This window comes from Aythya marila (assembly GCF_965140915.1).
Source record: "Aythya marila genome assembly, chromosome: W".
Lineage (NCBI taxonomy): Eukaryota > Metazoa > Chordata > Aves > Anseriformes > Anatidae > Aythya > Aythya marila.
Window position 1 is genome coordinate 8,132,664 of NC_139081.1, and position 18,896 is coordinate 8,151,559.

The window sequence follows — 18,896 nt, forward strand, 5'->3', positions numbered from 1 at the left end:
ATGGGGATATCTTTCTTTGATAGCTGCCAGGAGTCGTCTCCAGAGGCTGAGGGCCTGTGCTCCTCTCCCAATTACTTTGTCAATTACCCTTTCTCTAGAGAGGGATCCCAGCTGCTTGGCTTCATTGCCTTCTAATTGTATGCTATTGGCCCCAGCATCCCAGCATCGGAGCAGCCAAGTGAGGATGTGTTCACCTGGGCGTCGACCATAATCCTTTCATATTTCTCGCATCTCACTCAGGGATAAGGATCGAGTGATTTCTGATTCCTTTATGATTTCCGTCTCCTCTTCCTGCTGTTTTTGTGATGGCTCTGCTTTAGAGGTGCCTGCCATTTCCCCTTCTCCCTCCTTCTTAGGAGAGCCTTCTTCCCTTACTAAACGAGCTGACCTCCGTTTCCATTGTTTTGACTTGACTATGGGGGCGACTGATACCATAGTTGGTTGGTCCTCTGGGTCAGCCACAGCATGTGTTACTTGGTCATCAGATTCAGAGACTTCCTCCCTCTCTTCAAGTTGCTGGATGATGTTAAACAGTGTTTGATAGGAATAAACCAGGACCCAGCACAATGCTGCAAGCTGCTGTTCTCCGGCATTATCAGGATCAGGACATACAACTCTCAAACATTCTACCAAGTTTTTAGGATTTAGCACTTGCTCAGGGGTGAAGTTCAAAACTATTGGAGGAGACACTCGTGACAGGTATCTGCTAACATCATCCCACACACCGTGCCACTCACCACGAGACTGTTTCGGGACAGATTCCCAAATAAGTTTTCTAAACAATCGACTAATCTTAGAGAGAAAATGAAACCTGTTATTCAGAATTAGAAATAGCAATACATGGGTTACAGATGGATCTTCAAAATACTCCCAAACTGTTGTAATTAGCCCACTGTGAAAGAAGGGAAAGGTACCATTCCTGATATTATTAATAAACTGGTGTCCAGATGAGAAAAGGAAGGCAGTGTAGTTCTGAATATTCTCTGAAAGATAGTTTCCATGGGACCCAAATGATAACAGCGCAGAGCCTGAATTCCAGATTAAACTCAAGGTCAGTGCTTGGCAGCACAACGAATTAAAAAAAGTGAACACAGATTGTAGCACTTTGTCGGATCGGATATATAGGAGAAAGGAGAATATGACACGAATTGCATGACATATGAACAAAGCCATTATTATTAACAGGGCAAGGAACATGGTTACTAGCAAGCAAGTGTGTTAGTTGTATGCGTTTAATCAATTCTATTGTTATCTCAACCCTTCGAGCCCCACGTTGGGCGCCAAAAAGGACTGTGGTGGTTTTACCGTGCTGGGCAGCTAAACCCCACGACCGCTCTCTCACTCCCCCTCCTTTAGATAAGGAGGGGGAGAAGTAAAGCAAAGAACAACTCACGGGTTGAGATAAGGATAATTTAATTAAAGGGAAATAATTATAATAATTAAATAAAGACTACCACGAACTAAACAATTTAACTAAGGGGAAATAAAAGGGAAAGGGGAAAAAGGGAGGAAAACAAACAAACAAAATAAATGAAAGCTATATGGAAGTGCAGAGGAAAGAAATTACTCTCTACTTCCCACAAATGAGCGATGATTGACCACGTCCTCGAAGCAAGGCCTCAACGCACGCAGCCGGTGTTCGAGAGGAGGACCGACGTCTTCTCAACGAGAGCCCACCCCTCCCCTCTTCTTCCTGTTTCCACCTTTTATTGCTGAGTGTGACACCACATGGTATGGAATATCCCTTTGATTGGTTTAGGTCAGCTGCCCTAGTGATGTTTCTCTTCTCACTTTTTTGCCCACCCCCTAGGAGGGTTAGAGAAAGGCCCAATGCTGTTCCACTGCTGCTCAGCAGTAGACACAACACTGGTGTGATAACACTGCTGTTCCAGCTACAAGTACAGAGTACGGCACTGTATGGGCTGCTGCCGGGAAAGTTAACATTCCAGCCAGACCCAGTACAACATTTTAAAAAAAAGTACAACATTGAAGAGGTTTTCAGGGTAGGGCATAGCTGCATTACCTGAGTGTTCCCTAGGCTCCCAACTTTAGATGCTATCGCGCTAAGGGAACCTGGTGTGCTGACTCTAAGTAACAGTACAGAGCATAGAGTGGAGTGGAGACACCATGGCTAGGCTCTGTGAACAGGTGGGGACTCAATTGTTCTTGTGCACACCGAGACCGATAAGCAATAAGCTGCACTTTTTGCTACCCTGAGCCAAGGACCTGTCATGTTTTGACAAATGCTGTACCCTAGTGTACTTTTGCTCATTATAATATCATTATAATACCAAAACACACCTCCATACAAAAAGCTACCCGCCTCCAAGGTGCGACCACCCCTCACTGAGCACGTGCTCTGAATTTCTCGGAGCCTATTCCTTTAAACGGAGACGGGAAAACTTTTCACCAATCATAACTAAGCTATGCTTGTCTAGAGTCACTCAAGCTCCACCTAAAAGATAGAAAATAATATAAATTGGCTTAAGAAAAAGGGAATGTCAGGGAAGATACCATACATCCTGACTCCTGGGATCAGTTGACGGACTCTTTCCCCCCCATTGGGATGCCTTTGGGTGAGACTTGAACACTTGGTTATACTGTGTGTCCACGGAAACTTAGAAATCTCTATAGAATCTTTGTGCTTTTTAACGTGCTAATTTCCAGGCTGTGCACCTGTGTATTTCATGCATGCTAGCTTGCTTTTGCAGACAGTAAATTATTGCCGTCAATCCAAAGAACCTGTGTACCTGTTGCTGTAATAAATTGCACTAGATTGCATTGTTCCTAGCCGTGACAGTTCTCACTGAACACGACTAGAGGAAGGATGTGATACATTATTGGTGAATCTGTGATCGTGGTAGTTCAGTACCCTGAATCTGACTGGACCTGTAACGGTTAATCAGCTACACCCCTTAATGCGACACCCTCCCTCCCCAACCTACAAACAGCCACAAATTCCCACCTCTGAAGGCACCACATTTCCAGCCTTTAAATAAAAAACAACAGCAAGGCCAACCTTTCTATCTCCCCTATGTAAGAGGAGAAACTTTGTGGCTTTGCCACATGTCCTGTAATTATGGGTGGAACCCCTGTTTACAGGAGTGTTGATCTGCTGCTAGCTGAGTCTAACTCATTAGGTATTCCTTCATTGTTTCCTATGCAAATTAAGTTAATGAGAATTAGGAACATAATGGAGCCCATTCACCATTCTACTTGGTGGAAAATGGGTTTGACTACCAATTTTCCATTACAGCTGTTTTGTAATTACTCTGGAACACTCTGCATTCTAATGGTGATCCTGAGCTGATCTCACAGTCACTTAGCTTTTTTTTTTTCTTTCTACCCCTCCTCTCTCCCATCTTCTCCTTCATCTTCTCTTTTTCCCTTAAAAAAGTAAGGCTTTTTTCCGTGAAAGCTCAGGAGCTTGATTTCTACTGCAATTAAAAATGAGACTAGAACAAAATTCCTTTACCTTTTTTTTTTTTTTTTTTTTCCTGGAACACCCTGCTCCTTTCTTTCTCCCCATGTCTGACTTGAGGGTTGCTCTGGTTTTGATGCTAGGGTTACTTTGCCATGGGAGAAACAAAACAAAACAAAAAAACAAAAAACAAAAAAAAAAAAAAAAGGAAAATTAAGTCAAAAGCATCACAGTTTTTCCTCCTTTCTACCCTGGTTTTTGAAGGAAATGAGGCTTATCATGGTCAAAGAGCATGTGTGCCTCTGCCTATCTGTCTTTTCGTCTCACTTTGCAGACTGATTAGCCTGATTAGCTTATTTCAATTAAATTTAGCAGAAGGTTGGAGGTGTCAAGGATATTAAATTACTATAAGAGTCAGAGAAGAGGCATCTGAGAAACAGAGAAACACTCTATGTACACGGCCATTAAAGGCAGACTGCAGACTCTTACCAAACACAAAAGAACTCACGAAGGAGAAAGTGGTATTGAACATCTCAGCCAGAGGATCACGGCTTGCACCTTCCCTGACACAGCACAGTCTAGCCACCAGACACAAAGCCAGAGAAAACCAGGCTTCGTTAGTTCTGTTGATCACAGAATGAGTTGTTTTAAGCCACTGAGTCTAAAAGTACATTTAAAGCTGCAAAAGAAGTTCAAGGCTTCAAGCTTCGGGAACTACTTTCAGCTGTTTCTCTACAGAACACATATTATTTGTCATGTTAATCACACCAGTGCCTATGGGCCAGTCAGGTATGGGGCTCCCCTATGCAATTAGGCACTGAATTAACACTGACTAGTGGCTGGTCCAGGCCCTGCAAAGTTACTTAGTATTATCAAAGTCACATACAAAGCTGGGGAAAGGCTGGAAATTGTGGTGCCAGATGTGATGGGGGTGGTGACACCATACGAGGGTGGTGTCCCCTCCAAAGACGAGCCAGCACAGAACAGCAGTCGATGGGGTCAGATGAGATCCACACAAGGGTGCTAAGAAAACTTGCAGAGGAGCTGGCCAAGCCACTTTCCATCATTTATCAACAGTCCTGGCAATCAGGGGAGGTCCCAGTCGACTGGCAGCTAGCAAACGTGCTGCCCATCTACAAGAAGGGCCGGAGGACTGACCCGGGAAACTACAGGCCTGTCAGTTTGACCTCAGTGCCAGGGAAGCTCATGGAGCAGATTATCTTGAGAGTCACCACGCAGCACTTGCAGGGCAAGCAGGCGATCAGGCCCAGTCAGCATGGGTTTATGAAAGGCAGGTCCTGCTTGACGAACCTGATCTTCTTCTATGACAAAGTGACGCGCTGGGTGGATGAGGGAAAGGCTGTGGATGTGGTCTACCTTGACTTCAGAAAGGCTTTTGACACCGTCTCCCACAGCATTCTCCTCAAGAAACTGGCTGCTCTTGGCTTGGACTGGCGCACGCTTCGTTGGGTTAAATACTGGCTGGATAGCCGGGCACAAAGAGTCGTGGTAAATGGAGTCAAGTCCAGTTGGAGGCCAGTCACTAGTGGCGTCCCCCAGGGCTCGGTGCTGGGGCCGATCCTCTTTAATATCTTCATCGATGATCTGGAGGAGGGCATTGAGTGCACCCTCAGTAAGTTTGCAGATGACACCAAGCTAGGTGCATGTGTCGATCTTCTCGAGTGTAGGAAGGCTCTGCAGGAGGATCTGGATAGGCTGGACCGATGGGCTGAGGTCAACTGTATGAAGTTCAACAAGGCCAAGTGCCGGGTCCTGCACCTGGGGCGCAACAACCCCAAGCAGAGCTACAGGCTGGGAGATGAGTGGTTGGAAAGCTGCCTGGCAGAGAAGGACCTGGGAGTATTGGTGGATAGTTGGCTGAATATGAGCCAGAAGTGTGCTCATGTGGCCAAGAAGGCCAACAGCATCCTGGCTTGTATAGGAAGCAGTGTGGCCAGCAGGTCTAGGGAAGTGATCGTCCCCCTGTACTGGGCTCTGGTGAGGCCGCACCTCGAGTACTGTGTTCAGTTTTGGGCCCGTCGCTACAAGAAGGACATCGAGGTGCTCGAGTGAGTCCAGAGAAGGACAACGAAGCTGGTGAGGGGTCTGAAGAACAAGTCTTATGAGGAGCGGCTGAGGGAGCTGGGATTGTTCATCCAGGAGAAGAAGAGACTCAGGGGTGACCTTATCGCTCTTTATAAGTACATTAATGAAACTGTAGTGAGGTGGGGGTTGGTCTGTTCTCCCACGTGCCTGGTGACAGGACGAGGGGGAATGGGCTGAAGTTGCGCCAGGGGAGGTTTAGGTTGGATATTAGGAAGAACTTTACCAAAAGTGTTGTTAGGCATTGGAATGGGCTGCCCAGGGAAGTGGTGGAGTCACCATCCCTGGAGGTCTTTAGAAGACGTTTAGAAGTAGAGCTTAGTGATATGGTTTAGTGGAGGACTGGTCAGAGGTTGGACTAGGTGATGTTGGAGGTCTCTTCCAACCTAGACGATTCCGTGTGATTCTGGGATTCTGGGATTCTGTGATAGAAGTTGTATCCGGTCTGTGTTGAGGATAGGGGTAGCTACCTTCAGCTGCCCTCCTTCCTTTCATCATTCAGGGCATTAGTATGTTGGAAATACTCTGCATTTGAGACCGTGAAGTTCCTTTTATTGTCCATACACTCTGCTTCAGAAGAGAACGGCTAAGATGTGATCCTGAAATATAAGAAACATGCTTTTAAATGATGATATAGTATGATGCCTTCCCATAGTTAAAACCATAATAGCTACTAAGCTACTGACTACAATAGCTACTCTTGATTATACCTCTATTCTAGGGCTCTCCTGGTGTTCAATAAGGTAATTGAAATGATTAACAGCTACTGATTCAGGGTCCATAGGCCAATTTGCAAAGAAGTAGCCCAGAGTTTTTGATGTGTTTAACAATACTTTTTTTTTTTTTTTTTTTCCCAGTTCAGTACACTGATCTCTTTTTCAAAGCCAGACACATTTGCAACATCATACAATTGCACCTGGTTTCATTTCTGAATCCATGTTTTGCAAGATGCTTAGTAGACTTCTCTGTATTAAACAGAAAAAAATCCCAACCTTCGTTAATGTAAGTAGGATGAGACTCAGGGACAAGAAAGGCCAACAGCTAGATGGAAAGAGGCAGCAGGAATGCAGCTGGATAACTCCATACAAGGCCAAATGCACACATGGTACGTTATACAATTTTTATTGCAGGAAGAAAGGCCAAAAACACGACAGACACCAGTATGGTCAGATCATGCTCTCCCTTTATTTCGCAAATAGCCTGACTTTTATAGAAAATTTAACAGGGGCGGACAGCGTCTCACACAAGATTATTGGTCAAAAGCACTCAGACAAACAACAGCAAGGAAACAACCCCACCTGCAAGAAAACAACCCCCTTGTGATTAGCAGTCACGTAGATCCCGTCCTTGAAGCCAGCTGCTGGCAACAATATTTTTCTAAATTCCTCACTCGGGCGATATGGGAACACTGTCATGGGAGCTTCTCATAGTCGTCCTGGTAGCTTGGTTTGCTCAGCTGCAGCAAGCCATGAGATCCTTGCTGTTTCAAAAATCCCTCAACAATTCCCCCTTTTTCTTTTTGAGCAAACCAAGCCCAATGTAACAGTTTTGCAAGTAACCTTTTAGCCACATTTATTACAATACAACACGCAATGATGATTAACACCACAACAAACAGAATCCTTAATCCCTCTTTGACTAATCCCAGCAGCCACCTATGCATCGTTCCAAACAAATCAGTGAGACATTGATCGAAAGGATTGATATCATATTGAATCTTTCTCATGTGCTCCTTCAGGAAAGTAATGGATTTGTGAATTGACTATGATCAGAAAGGTTCAAAGCACATTCCCTCAAAGTCCTCACACCCATGCCCTTGAGCCAAGAGCAAGAAGTCAATAGCAGCTTGATGCTGTAAGAGCGCATGTCGCAGACTATTTTGATCTGGTAACATCTCCTCAAGTATCTCTGTCGTGGCATGGGCTTGCTTCTCGGAAGGGCACACTCTTACTATTCCTTTCGCCTCTGTCCAAGTAAATCCAAGCATTCTCCAATGACCCTTTGCATTCTGATGGAACATTTCGTGCGACACTTGTGCATGTGCAAAATCACTCTCAGGCCCCTCTGTGACTATACTCACCAACTTGTCTGCTTGTGGATTACCTTCTGCTAACCCAATTGAGAGTTGATGACTACGTATATGGATAACACAGTAAGGTGCATTTCTCCCCTGAATGGCATCTCACAGCTGCAGAAATAATGACAACAATCTGTCCCTCTTAGTGTCCCGTATCAAGGCATCCTCTATCCGTTTTACCACGTTGACAACATACAGAGAGTCGGAGACGATATTAATCGGCTCATGCACCCAGCACTGACAAGCCCAAAGAACTGCAGACAATGCCAATGTTTGTAATGAATCCCGTCTCCCCTGGAATTATGTATTTCTCCCAACTTCCGTTCTCGTACCACACACACACAGCCTTCTTCTTTGCTGCACCTGCATCAGTGTATACAGTGCGACCCACCACTGGTCGGGATGAAAGCCGTTGTACTACCTGCCATTTATATGATCTTATAACTTGCCAGAGAGGCCCCTTTGGAGTTCGGGAATGTGCCAATCCTGGGTAACCTAACACAACTTCTCGTAGTGGTATGGATTTCTGTAAACACCAGTCCAAATGATCCTGAGTCATCGGCAGACTAATATCTCCTGATTCCTGCCTGCTGATCTCAATACTCCGAGAGCAACCCTCACGTACTAACTCTGCGATAGCTTCTGCCCATGTCTGAACACTCGTTTTTGGCTGAATCGGTAGGAAAATCCATTCCAGAACTCGAAAATGTTGCCCCATCATTCCACCCTTGCTATCACCTGTTTCGTTTATGCCAATGCTATTCCCAGTGCTGTTAGTGTCAGTGGCATTCTCCTGATACTGTTTCTGTCTTTGCCATCCCTTACTCTCCCCCTTTTCTTTTTGCCACTGACCAATCACCGCAAATGGATGAGACACATGATTGCTTACCATTAAGGAGAGTGTAACTTCTGCTATATGTTTACAAGCAGCGCCAGCTGCAACCTTAGAAGCTACTTGTGAAAGATCCTGCTGTTGGTTATTTTTTAGTGTAATCTGCGGCTCTGCACTCCTGCCCCACAATAAAGGTAGTAATATAGATAAGTCATCACTAGTAATCCTTACAATGTGGCGACCACACTGAATATTACCCAGGAACATTTGTACATTTATCAAATTATGTAACACCATAGTTATATCACCTTTCTGGGGACGAATAGTAGAGTCTGATATGTTCCATCCCAAGTATAGCCATGGCTGTTTCCATTGAACCTTCTCTGGGGCTATCTTCAACCCTTTTGCTTCCAATGTATCCTGAATAAAGTTTAAATCAGAATCCTGGAAGCATTCTGGCTTACAAAACTGAATGTTATCCATGTAATGGTAAATAATTATGTCACACCACGCTGTCCGAATTGGTTGTAGTGCCCAGGCCACATATAATTGACATAATGTAGGGGAATTCTTCATCCCCTGTGGCAGCACTAGCCATTCATAGTGCTTTGACAGGGCCTGTTTCTTAATGGAGGGTACCATAAAAGCAAATCTCTGACAGTCCTTTACAGCCTGTGCCACCACATCTGGTTGCCTGGACTGATCAGCTCTCTGTACCCTTTCCAACATGTCCTCTACCAGTACCGTTCTCGGCAGTGTAACTAAGATGTTTTGATTTTTTGGGTTTGAATTATCAAACACAAGCATGTTAAACATACTGCTTTTAGACTCCACTGTTAGATCAGGATGATCAGGAATTGCTGCCCACAACCGATTGATAAATTTAGCATATGGTTCCCCAGGGGCCTGTTCTACTGATGCGAATGGAGATGCTTTCTTTTCCACTGGGAGACTAAGAAGAGCCCTCAGTGTGAGCTGCGCAGCTGTTTGGTGAATAATTGCAGGGAACTGCAACTGAACCTGGGTATTGAGATAAGGACCCATCCCCATTAACATCTCTGCAGTAATCCCATACAGAGGGTCCCATGGTTGATGCAGTCGGCCCGCTTCCCCCTGTGCTAACCGCAAGCATTCCCTTTCAAACAATAACAATTGGGAAGGAGTTAACAATAAGCACTCCAAGTTTTGACAGTCAAATGGACACATTAGGTCTGCCTGGAAAATCCACTGAATTCTCTGTCGAGCCACCTGGGATTGTAAACCGTAGTCTGTAACTGTTTTTCGAGCTTGTTGTAAAAGCTTCCAATCATGCGTCTGCCACAACCTGGTGCCTTGCACAGGGTCGATAAGAATAGGGCAGGCCAAGGATGTAGCATGCCTATGCCCTTCTATGATGGCATCACGTATGATATCGGAGCACCTGTCCCTCCTTGGTGCCAGCGGTGTTGTAGCGACAGATAATGAGGGAGTCTGCTCCAGTCGGGCAGACAACAGAGGAAGCTCCTCCGAATCCGTAATTTTTAAGTTCTCCAATTTCTCTAGCAATTCTTGGAACAGCTCCTCCACTGAAGGTCGATTTTCGCAAGCTGCTGCTGCACCTCTCATTGGCGAACCATCCCAAGTGGATTTATTGCTGCCTGGCAGTGGCACAGATGCTGACAGCGCAGCTTCATCAAGATTTTCTGGTGCAGGGGGTGGGGAGGACAACCCCCACTCCCCATCAGCACTCTGCTCCGATAGTCCCTTAGTTATTTCTGCCGCTGATTCCTTTATTGAAGAGGTCATACCCCGAACCAGGGTGGGTGCAGGAACCAACTAAAAGGATCGTGCCAGCCGCGTTCCTGAGGTCTCAGGTTTTGTACTCAGTGTTCTGTCAGTCCCAGACAGTACTGACAAAGGTTTCTCCGCCGCCAATACCATCTGCTGTTCGGTTTCATACCGCAGAGCACATTAATCACTGTGTGCCACGTCCCACTTACATCTTTATCTAGCTTTCCCCTTGAGATGGCTTTATCCCGTAAGTAATCTCCTACGTGCCGCCACTCATCTGGGCTAAACAGTAAGAGGGACTTCCTTCAGAAAACCCTCCTTATGAGCCCAATGAACCAAGGATTTGATCTTTTTTACACTTGAAGATACACCTCTCTTAGAGAGAATACTAGAGAGAAGCTGGATAGCTGCTTCCTCCTCCATGGTTACATCAGGTGAGCTGCAGGGTCGTGATCTCAACCCCTCTTACCCCTCTGCTGTTTGCCAACTCTCCTCACAGCGGCGCTCATCTGCCATCTTCAGTGACACCTTCGATCTCCCAAAGCAACTCAGCCCCAGATGTCCTGCGTCTTACCACATCACTATTCCGAGTCTCACCGCGATACTTCACTTCTCTGCGTCTCACCATGACACTTCTCCGTGTCTCACCGCATCTGTCCGCATCTGTCCGGGCCTGTGTTCTGAGTATCTCCGCGTCCCGCATGTTACCGCGTCTCTGTTCCTAGTCTCTCTGTGTCTCTCTGCGTCTCAGGTCTCTCAGGTCTCTCAGCGTCTCTCCGTGTATCGCCGGGTCTCAGCCTATTCGGGTGCCATTTCTTGCAGGAAGAATGGCTGAAAACACGACAGACACCAGTATGGTCAGATCATGCTCTCCCCTTTTATTTAACAGGGGCGGATAGTGTCTCACACAAGATTATTGGTCAAAAGCACTCAGACAAACATCAGCAAGAAAACAACCCCACCTGCAAGAAAACCGCCCCCTTGTGATTAGCAGTCACATAGATCCTGTCCTTGAAGCCAACTACTGGGAGCAATATTTTTCTAAATTCCTCAATTGGGCGATGTGGGAACACTGTCATGGGAACTTCTCATAGTTGTCCTGGTAGCTTGGTTTGCTCAGCTGCAGCAAGTCATGGGATCTTTGCTGTTTCAAAACTCCCTCAACAAATTTGGATTACGAGGAAAGTTTAATTGAAATGCACAAACCAAAAGGTCAAATTATTGTAAAATTTAAAGGCCATTTTTATTATTTGACAAATTGTAACTTTATATTGCCTTTAGATGCAATTTTGTTGAATTAAATTAGATTAAGCTAAAATAAAATGCTCTTTGAAGTGTTAAGATGAAATATTAGAACTTATGATGGGTGGAAAGAGATTTTGATTTCTTTAATAAATACTGAGGAAAATATTTGGTGAAAAGTACAGCCACCTAATTTGTATTAATACAAATGAGAACTATTAAGTTTAGCTGATTAGCATATTCATATGTACTGTAGCCACTATATATTCAAAATAGACTCTGATTACTCATCTGAAGTATTACATTTAAAAGTAGAACCTTTGAAACTCTAAATGCACTATTCATTATATTTGGAACATGATATAAAGGGAAGTATTTTACAAAAAAATGTGAAGTGAATCAACCTTTTTTTTTATTAATCACATAATGGATAGAGTTTAAAGAACTTTAAAAGTAACAAAAAAAAAAAAAGATGAGGTAATGCTCACTGTTTTGGGAATGTTTCACTTTAATGGAAAAAGAAAGTGAAAGAAAACATTGTCAGGCCAAAAGAAAATCACAAATACAATAGAAATGTAGTCTCTTATTGATATGGCATCTGGACATTAATGGATTTTATCTGGATAATATTTTAAGAATATGGGAAAATTATTATGCCTTTCACATGAGAGGTGGGGTAAATGAAATGACTTCCTAATACCACAGAGGAAGATTTTTGCTGAAATAAAATTAAAAAATATATATTTTTTGTCTACATCTGCAATTTATGCCTTATTTGATACCTTCCTCTTTGAAGAAGATATTTGAAGATATCACATATCCTATTTCATATCTTCCTATCCTTCCTTCCTTCCTCCATTTTCTTCCATTTATCGTAACATGCCCCACTCATTTTAGCAAACCACTGTAGCACATATTTAAAACTGTCTGACCTAGCAGGACTATCTGAATAGTTTTGGTGACTCCATTCAAACTAGTTATGTTTAATGATCTCACACATCCTAAATAGTCTGATAGATCTTTGTGTAAGGTAGCGGGGATTTCAATGCATCAGTTACTGTTCTGATTTTATCTTTGGTAAATATAATATCAAAGAAACGAACTTTTCACTGCTCGGATATTTTAGCTTAGGTGGTTTCTATTGACCTTTTTGTTATTGTTTGATTTTCTACTTTTCTTCCAGGAGTTGTAGGACTTAAAAAGCCCTCTATCCTTGCTCTGTAAGAATCTGTTATGAAGAAGTAGAGGGGCAAAGCCACTGCTTTGGCCTTTTCAGATCTATAGGGGAAGGGACAGGGGAAAAATTATATATATTTTTTCTTCTAACCACACTTAATGCTGGTGTTGAACCAGCATGGTTATTTAAGAACAGCCATGCAAATTCCTTGAAAAGCATGAGATAGTGACACCATATTTTCTGCCTTAAGTTTTCCTTGAAAAGAACTGAGTAACCCCATTTGACTTTAATGAGTGAAAATATTCTGTAAATGAACGAGATGCTTTATGTGCCATGGTGAACATATCTAATGAAGGACTTAAGAACAGGAAGGTCCATTCAAGAAGGAGCTTGTCATACTGGCCTACCAGTCACAAACTGTAATTTCAAATATGTTTGTACTGATGAAATCCTAGCATTCACAGAATCACAGAATCACAGAATTTTCTAGGTTGGAAGAGACCTCAAGATCATCGAGTCCAACCTCTGACCTAACGCTAACAGTCCCCACTAAACCATATCCCTAAGCTCTACATCTAAACGTCTTTTGAAGACTTCCAGGGATGGTGACTCCACCACTCCCTGGGCAGCCTGTTCCAGTGCCTCACAACCCTTTCAGTGAAGAAGTTCTTCCTAACATCTAACCTAAAACTCCCCTGGCTCAACTTAAGCCCATTCCCCCTCGTCCTGTCACCAGGCATTGTTTTAAACCTGTGATTTTAATAGGAGATTGGGAGCTTTTTTCTTCACTTTTTTAGTCTTATTCATAAAGCAATCATTTCAGCATTCAATTCCTCATCATCACTGTTTTTTGTTTGTTTGTTTTTTGATTAACAAGGAAAGCAAAACAATTTTCACAAGGCTACTATGGATGCATTCAGCCACTGAGATAAGATACACCATCAGAGATTTAACCCTCAGATTTGTATTTTTGTCTCCCTCTTTACAGTAGTTATATTCAAATCTGGCAGTTTCTAACCAAAAGATTAGACCTCCAGCTGTCATAGCAAATTTAACTCTAATAGGAAATAACTCTAATAGGCAAAAATAACAACAGCAACAGGAACAAATTGTTCACTAGTGAATTTTCATAGTTCCACTTCTCTGCCCAAAATTTCTGGAAACTGGATAAACTGCTGATATAGACTGTGAAGGTGAATCATTGAAATGTGCTTCAGAAAAGTTCTTGGGCAAATCCTATCCCAGTTAAGGGAATAAGAATTAACATGGAGAGAATTTCAGTGAAGACCATAACAACCAAGAGATGGCCAATACAGCAGCTAATATTAAATCTCCTTATGAAAAGACAAACATATGTCCACATAACCTAAATATATATGCACAAATATGCATTTGTATATTAGACTGGATGTAGCTAAAAATCTAAAAAGAAGCACATGAGAAACAAGCTAGACAAAATGAAAGGGATCTGAGCATAAACCAATCCCAATCTCACAACATTTGTACACCTCAATTCACAACATCTCACGTGTATTATCATCTTATTTTGAATACACGGAGGCACAGAAAAACATATTGCATTCAGGCTTCCCAAGCTCAAATAGTTCCTTAAACACTGTGTCTTCCTTTTGTTCGGTAGAATTAAAGTTATTACCAGCAAAGATTGCTCTAAAATACAAGCAAAGGTCCAAACTCTGGAAACTAGAAGAAGCTAAGAATTCAGTAGGATACCTTTCTGCTGTGGAGACCCCAATGAAATTTTTCTGCTTAGCATCTTTGAGGATTTTTTTAAATAATTTTTAAAACGGGCAATGTAAAGCTTACTTTCTTCCATCCTCATTCACCCAGCCTGTGGTTTGTTAAGAAGGCTATGTTCAGAGTAAAGGATTATTTTGTTTGTCATACTCAAAAGGTGTAACTTGAATTCTTGAACTAATCGAAGCAAATAAATGGATTTCCCCTGGACTTAGTGGTATCTAAACCTCTCATTTTTCGTTTGCATTACTGAGACACTATGTGTATACAATGGCAACAATTCCTGCCAGAACAAAAGTGAAAAATAGAGGAAATACCCAGACTGTCCTTTTTAAACCTAAATACTGAAAGCTGTTAGGGAACTTTTGTTCCCCTGCCTTACTACTGAAGATTTTCATCTTCCTCTAAACATTCCACCATTCATCAGAGAATGAAGAGTCCAGAAGAAGAAATACAGATTAATTAAGGGATCCTTTCAGAAGGCACCTAAACTTCATGTTTTCCAATTCTTTCTTGTACAGAATAAGACAGACCTAGACGTGACCATATTTAAAAAATGAACCTAGAATCCCTCATTTTGGGTTGAGAACTGGCTGACTGGCCGAGCTCAGAGGGTGGTGATCAGTGGCGCAGACTGCAGCTGGAGACCTGTGACTAGCAGTGTTCCCCAGGGGTCGGTGCTGGGTCCAGTCTTGTTCAACATCTTCATTGACGACCTTGATGAGGGAATAGTGTCTGCCCTCAGCAAGTACACCAATGACACAAAGCTGGAAGGAGTGGCTGACATGCCAGATGGCTGTGCTGCCATTCAGCGAGACCTAGACAGGCTAGAGAGCTGGGCAAGAAGAAACCAAATGAGGTTTAACAAGAGCAAGTGTAGAGTCCTGCACCTGGGAAGGAACAACTGCATGTATCAGTATAGGCTGGGGGATGACCTGCTGGAGGGGAGCTCTGAGGAGAAGGACCTGGGGGTCCTGGTGGACGACAGGTTGGCCATGAGCCAGCAGTGTGCCCTGGTGGCCAAGAGGGCCAATGGGATCCTGGTATGTGTTAAAAGGTGTGTGGCCAGCAGGTCAAGGGATGTGATCCTCCCCCTCTACTCTGTCCTGGTCAGGCCTCACCTGGAGTACTGTGTCCAGTTCTGGGCTCCTTGGTACAAAAAAGACAGGGATCTCCTGGAAAGAGTCCAGCAGAGGGCCACAAAGATGATATGGGGCCTGGAGCATCTTCCCTATGAGGAAAGGCTGAGAGACCTGGGTCTGCTCAGCCTGGAGAAAAGAAGACTGAGAGGGGATCTCATCAATGTGTATAAATACCTGAAGTGTGGGTGTACTGGGTCTGGCTGGAATGTTAACTTTCCCGGAAGCAGCCCATACAGTGCCGTACTCTGTACTTGTAGCTGGAACAGCAGTGTTATCACACCAGTGTTGTGTCTACTGCTGAGCAGCAGTGGCACAGCATTGGGCCTTTCTCTAACCCTCCTAGGGGGTGGGCAAAAAGTGAGGAGAGAAACATCACTAGGGCAGCTGACCTAAACCAATCAAAGGGATATTCCATACCATATGATGTCGCACACAGCAATAAAAGGTGGAAACAGGAAGAAGAGGGGAGGGGTGGGCTCTCGTTGGGAAAACGTCGGTCCTCCTCCTGAACACCGGCTACATGTGCTGAGGCCCTGCTTCAAGGACGTGGTCAATCATCGCTCATTTGTGGGAAGTAGAGAGTAATTTCTTTCCTCTGCACTTCCACATAGCCTTCATTTGTTTTATTTGTTTGTTTTCCTCCCTTTTTTTTATTTTCCCTTTCCCCCTCCCTTTTCCCCTTTCCCTTTTTATTTCCCTTTAGTTAAATTGTTTAGTTCATAATAATCCTTATTTAATTATTATTATTATTTCCCTTTAATTAAATTATCCTTATCTCAACCCATGAGTTGTTCTTTCCTTTATTTCTTCCCCTCCTCATCTAAGGAGGAGGAGTGAGAGAGTGGTTGTGGTGTTTAGCTGCCCAGCATGGTAAAACCACCACAGTGTGAGACAGAGGGATTTGGCCAACCTCTTTTCAGTGGTTTGTGGGAACAGGACTAGGGGTAATGGCCACAAGATAGAGCACAGGAAGTTCCACATCAACATGCGAAATAACTTCTTCATGGTGAGGGTGACGGAGCATTGGAACAGACTGCCTAGGGAGGTTGTGGATTCTCCTTCTCTGGAGATATTCAAGGCCCATCTGGATGCCTACCTGGGCAGCCTGCTCTAGGGAACCTGCTTTGGCAGGGAGGTTGGACCCGATGATCTCTTGAGGTCCCTTCCAACCCCTACAATTCTGTGATTCTGTGATTCTTAACACACCTTGGAAGTTAATGAAATTAATTAGAACAATGAAAAAAAATGAACTGTTTATTGGTCTACAATGGCCCGAAGCAAGAGTTTTTGCACCAATGCTAGGAAATCTCCCAGAAAGCAAGCCTTTTTTTTTTCTTTTTTTTTTTTTTTTCTTTTTTTTTCCTGAGCCTCCAGTTCTTGCATTTATGGCAACTTGAGAGAGCCTAAAACTGATGACATTTTCCTCTACAGCCTTAACATCTGAACTCTTTGTAGGAGCCAGGTGATTCATACCCAGAAGTACTGTACCTGTTGCTGAGACCCAGAAAATGAACTCATCTATGAACTGATCTGTGCAGACATGTGCTATTTACAAAAGAACAGGTAATACACAGGGGAAATGCTTGTTCACAGTCAAAAGCCAACAGAGATGTGTGGAAAGACACCTTATTATCTCTAGTAAGATTTGCATTGGATCTCATTACCCGTTATCACTTTCTACTTCCAAATATCGCATACAGTACAACTATTTGCTATCTGTTTTTTTTTTTTTTTTTTTTTTTTTTTTTTTCCCCTGGTAAATCTAGTTGACAAATGCAATTATGTTTTCCCCTGTGGCTTCAACAAATTCCCATTGATCACAGCTTTGACAGATATACAACTGTTTTATAAGAACATGGTTGTGTGTTTGGTCACACATGAAGCTGTTGTAAGCTGTATGTGGACACCAAGACTGATTTGGGTTATAGATTAATGTATAATTTAAGGTGCTGTCAGGCCAATGTTCATGTTGAAAGAACAGACTCCTCTTGTCAGTCTTTGTTTCCTGCTACCTTGCTTTTCCCTCTTTAGGTCTGGAGAAAACATTCTTACAGGTCTGTGGAAAAATGGATCAGATAAACGAAACATGTATTTTGCTCACTTATCTTGAACCTGTCCTGGTTTCAGTTAGAACAGAATTAATTTTCTTCCTAGTAGCTGGTGGAATGCTGTGTTTTGGCTTAGGATGAGAAGAGTGCTGATAACACCCCGATGTTTTAATTGTTGCAGAGCAGTGCTTATACCAAGCCAAGGACATCTCAGCCTTTTGCTCTGTCCTGCCAACAGGCAGGCTGGGGGTGCAGCAAGAGCTGGGAGGGGACTGACCCAGGACAGGTGACCCAAACTAGCCAAAGGGGTATTCCATACCATCTGACGTCATGCTAAACAATATATAGGGGTGGCTAGCCGGGGGGAGGGGGCCGGACTGCTTGGGGTTAGGCTGGGCATCGGTCAGCGGGTGGTGAGCAATTGCATTGTGCATCACTTGTTTGTACATATTATTATTACTTTCCTATTATCACCATTGTAACATTATTGTTATTATTGTTATTATTATTTTGTTATTATTATTTTCCTGTCTTATTAAACTGTCTTTATCTCAACTCATGGGCTTCACTTTCCATTTCTCTCCCCTGTCCCAGAGAGGGAGGGGGGAGGGTGAGCGAACGGCTGCGTGGTGTTTAGCTGCCAGCCGGGTTAAACCACAACAAGTGTGCAACCACCCTCTCAGTGAAGAACTTCTTCCTGATGTCTAGGCCTAAACCTCCCCTGCTTCAGCTTGACACCATTCCCGCTGGTCCTATCACTGGTGATTACAGAGAATAGGTCAGAGCCTGCCCCGCCACTCCCCCTCGCGAGAAAGCTGTAGACGCTGATGAGGTCTCCCCTCAGCCTCCTCTTCTCCAGGCTGAACAGGCCAAGTGACCTCAGCCGCTCCTCATACGTCTTCCCCTCTAGGCCCTTCACCATCTTCATTGCTCTCCTCTGGACACTCTCCAACAGTTTAATGTCCTTCTTGTACTGTGGTGCCCAGAACTGCACACAGTACTCGAGGCTGCAACACCACAGAGTAGAGTGGGACAATCACTTCCCTCGACCAACTAGCGATGCTGTGCTTGATGCATCCCAGGATACGGTTGGCCTTCCTGGCTGCCAGGGCACACTGCTGGCTCATATTCAACTTGCTATCAACCACAACCCCCAGATCCCTCTCTGAGGGGCTGGTTTCCAGTGTCTCATCGCCCAGTCTGTACGTATAGCCATGGTTGCCCTGTCCCAAGTGCAGGACCCGGCACTTGCTTTTGTTAAACTTCATGTGATTGGTGATTGCCCAGCTCTCCAATCTGTCCAGATCTCTCTGCAAGGCCTTTCCATCC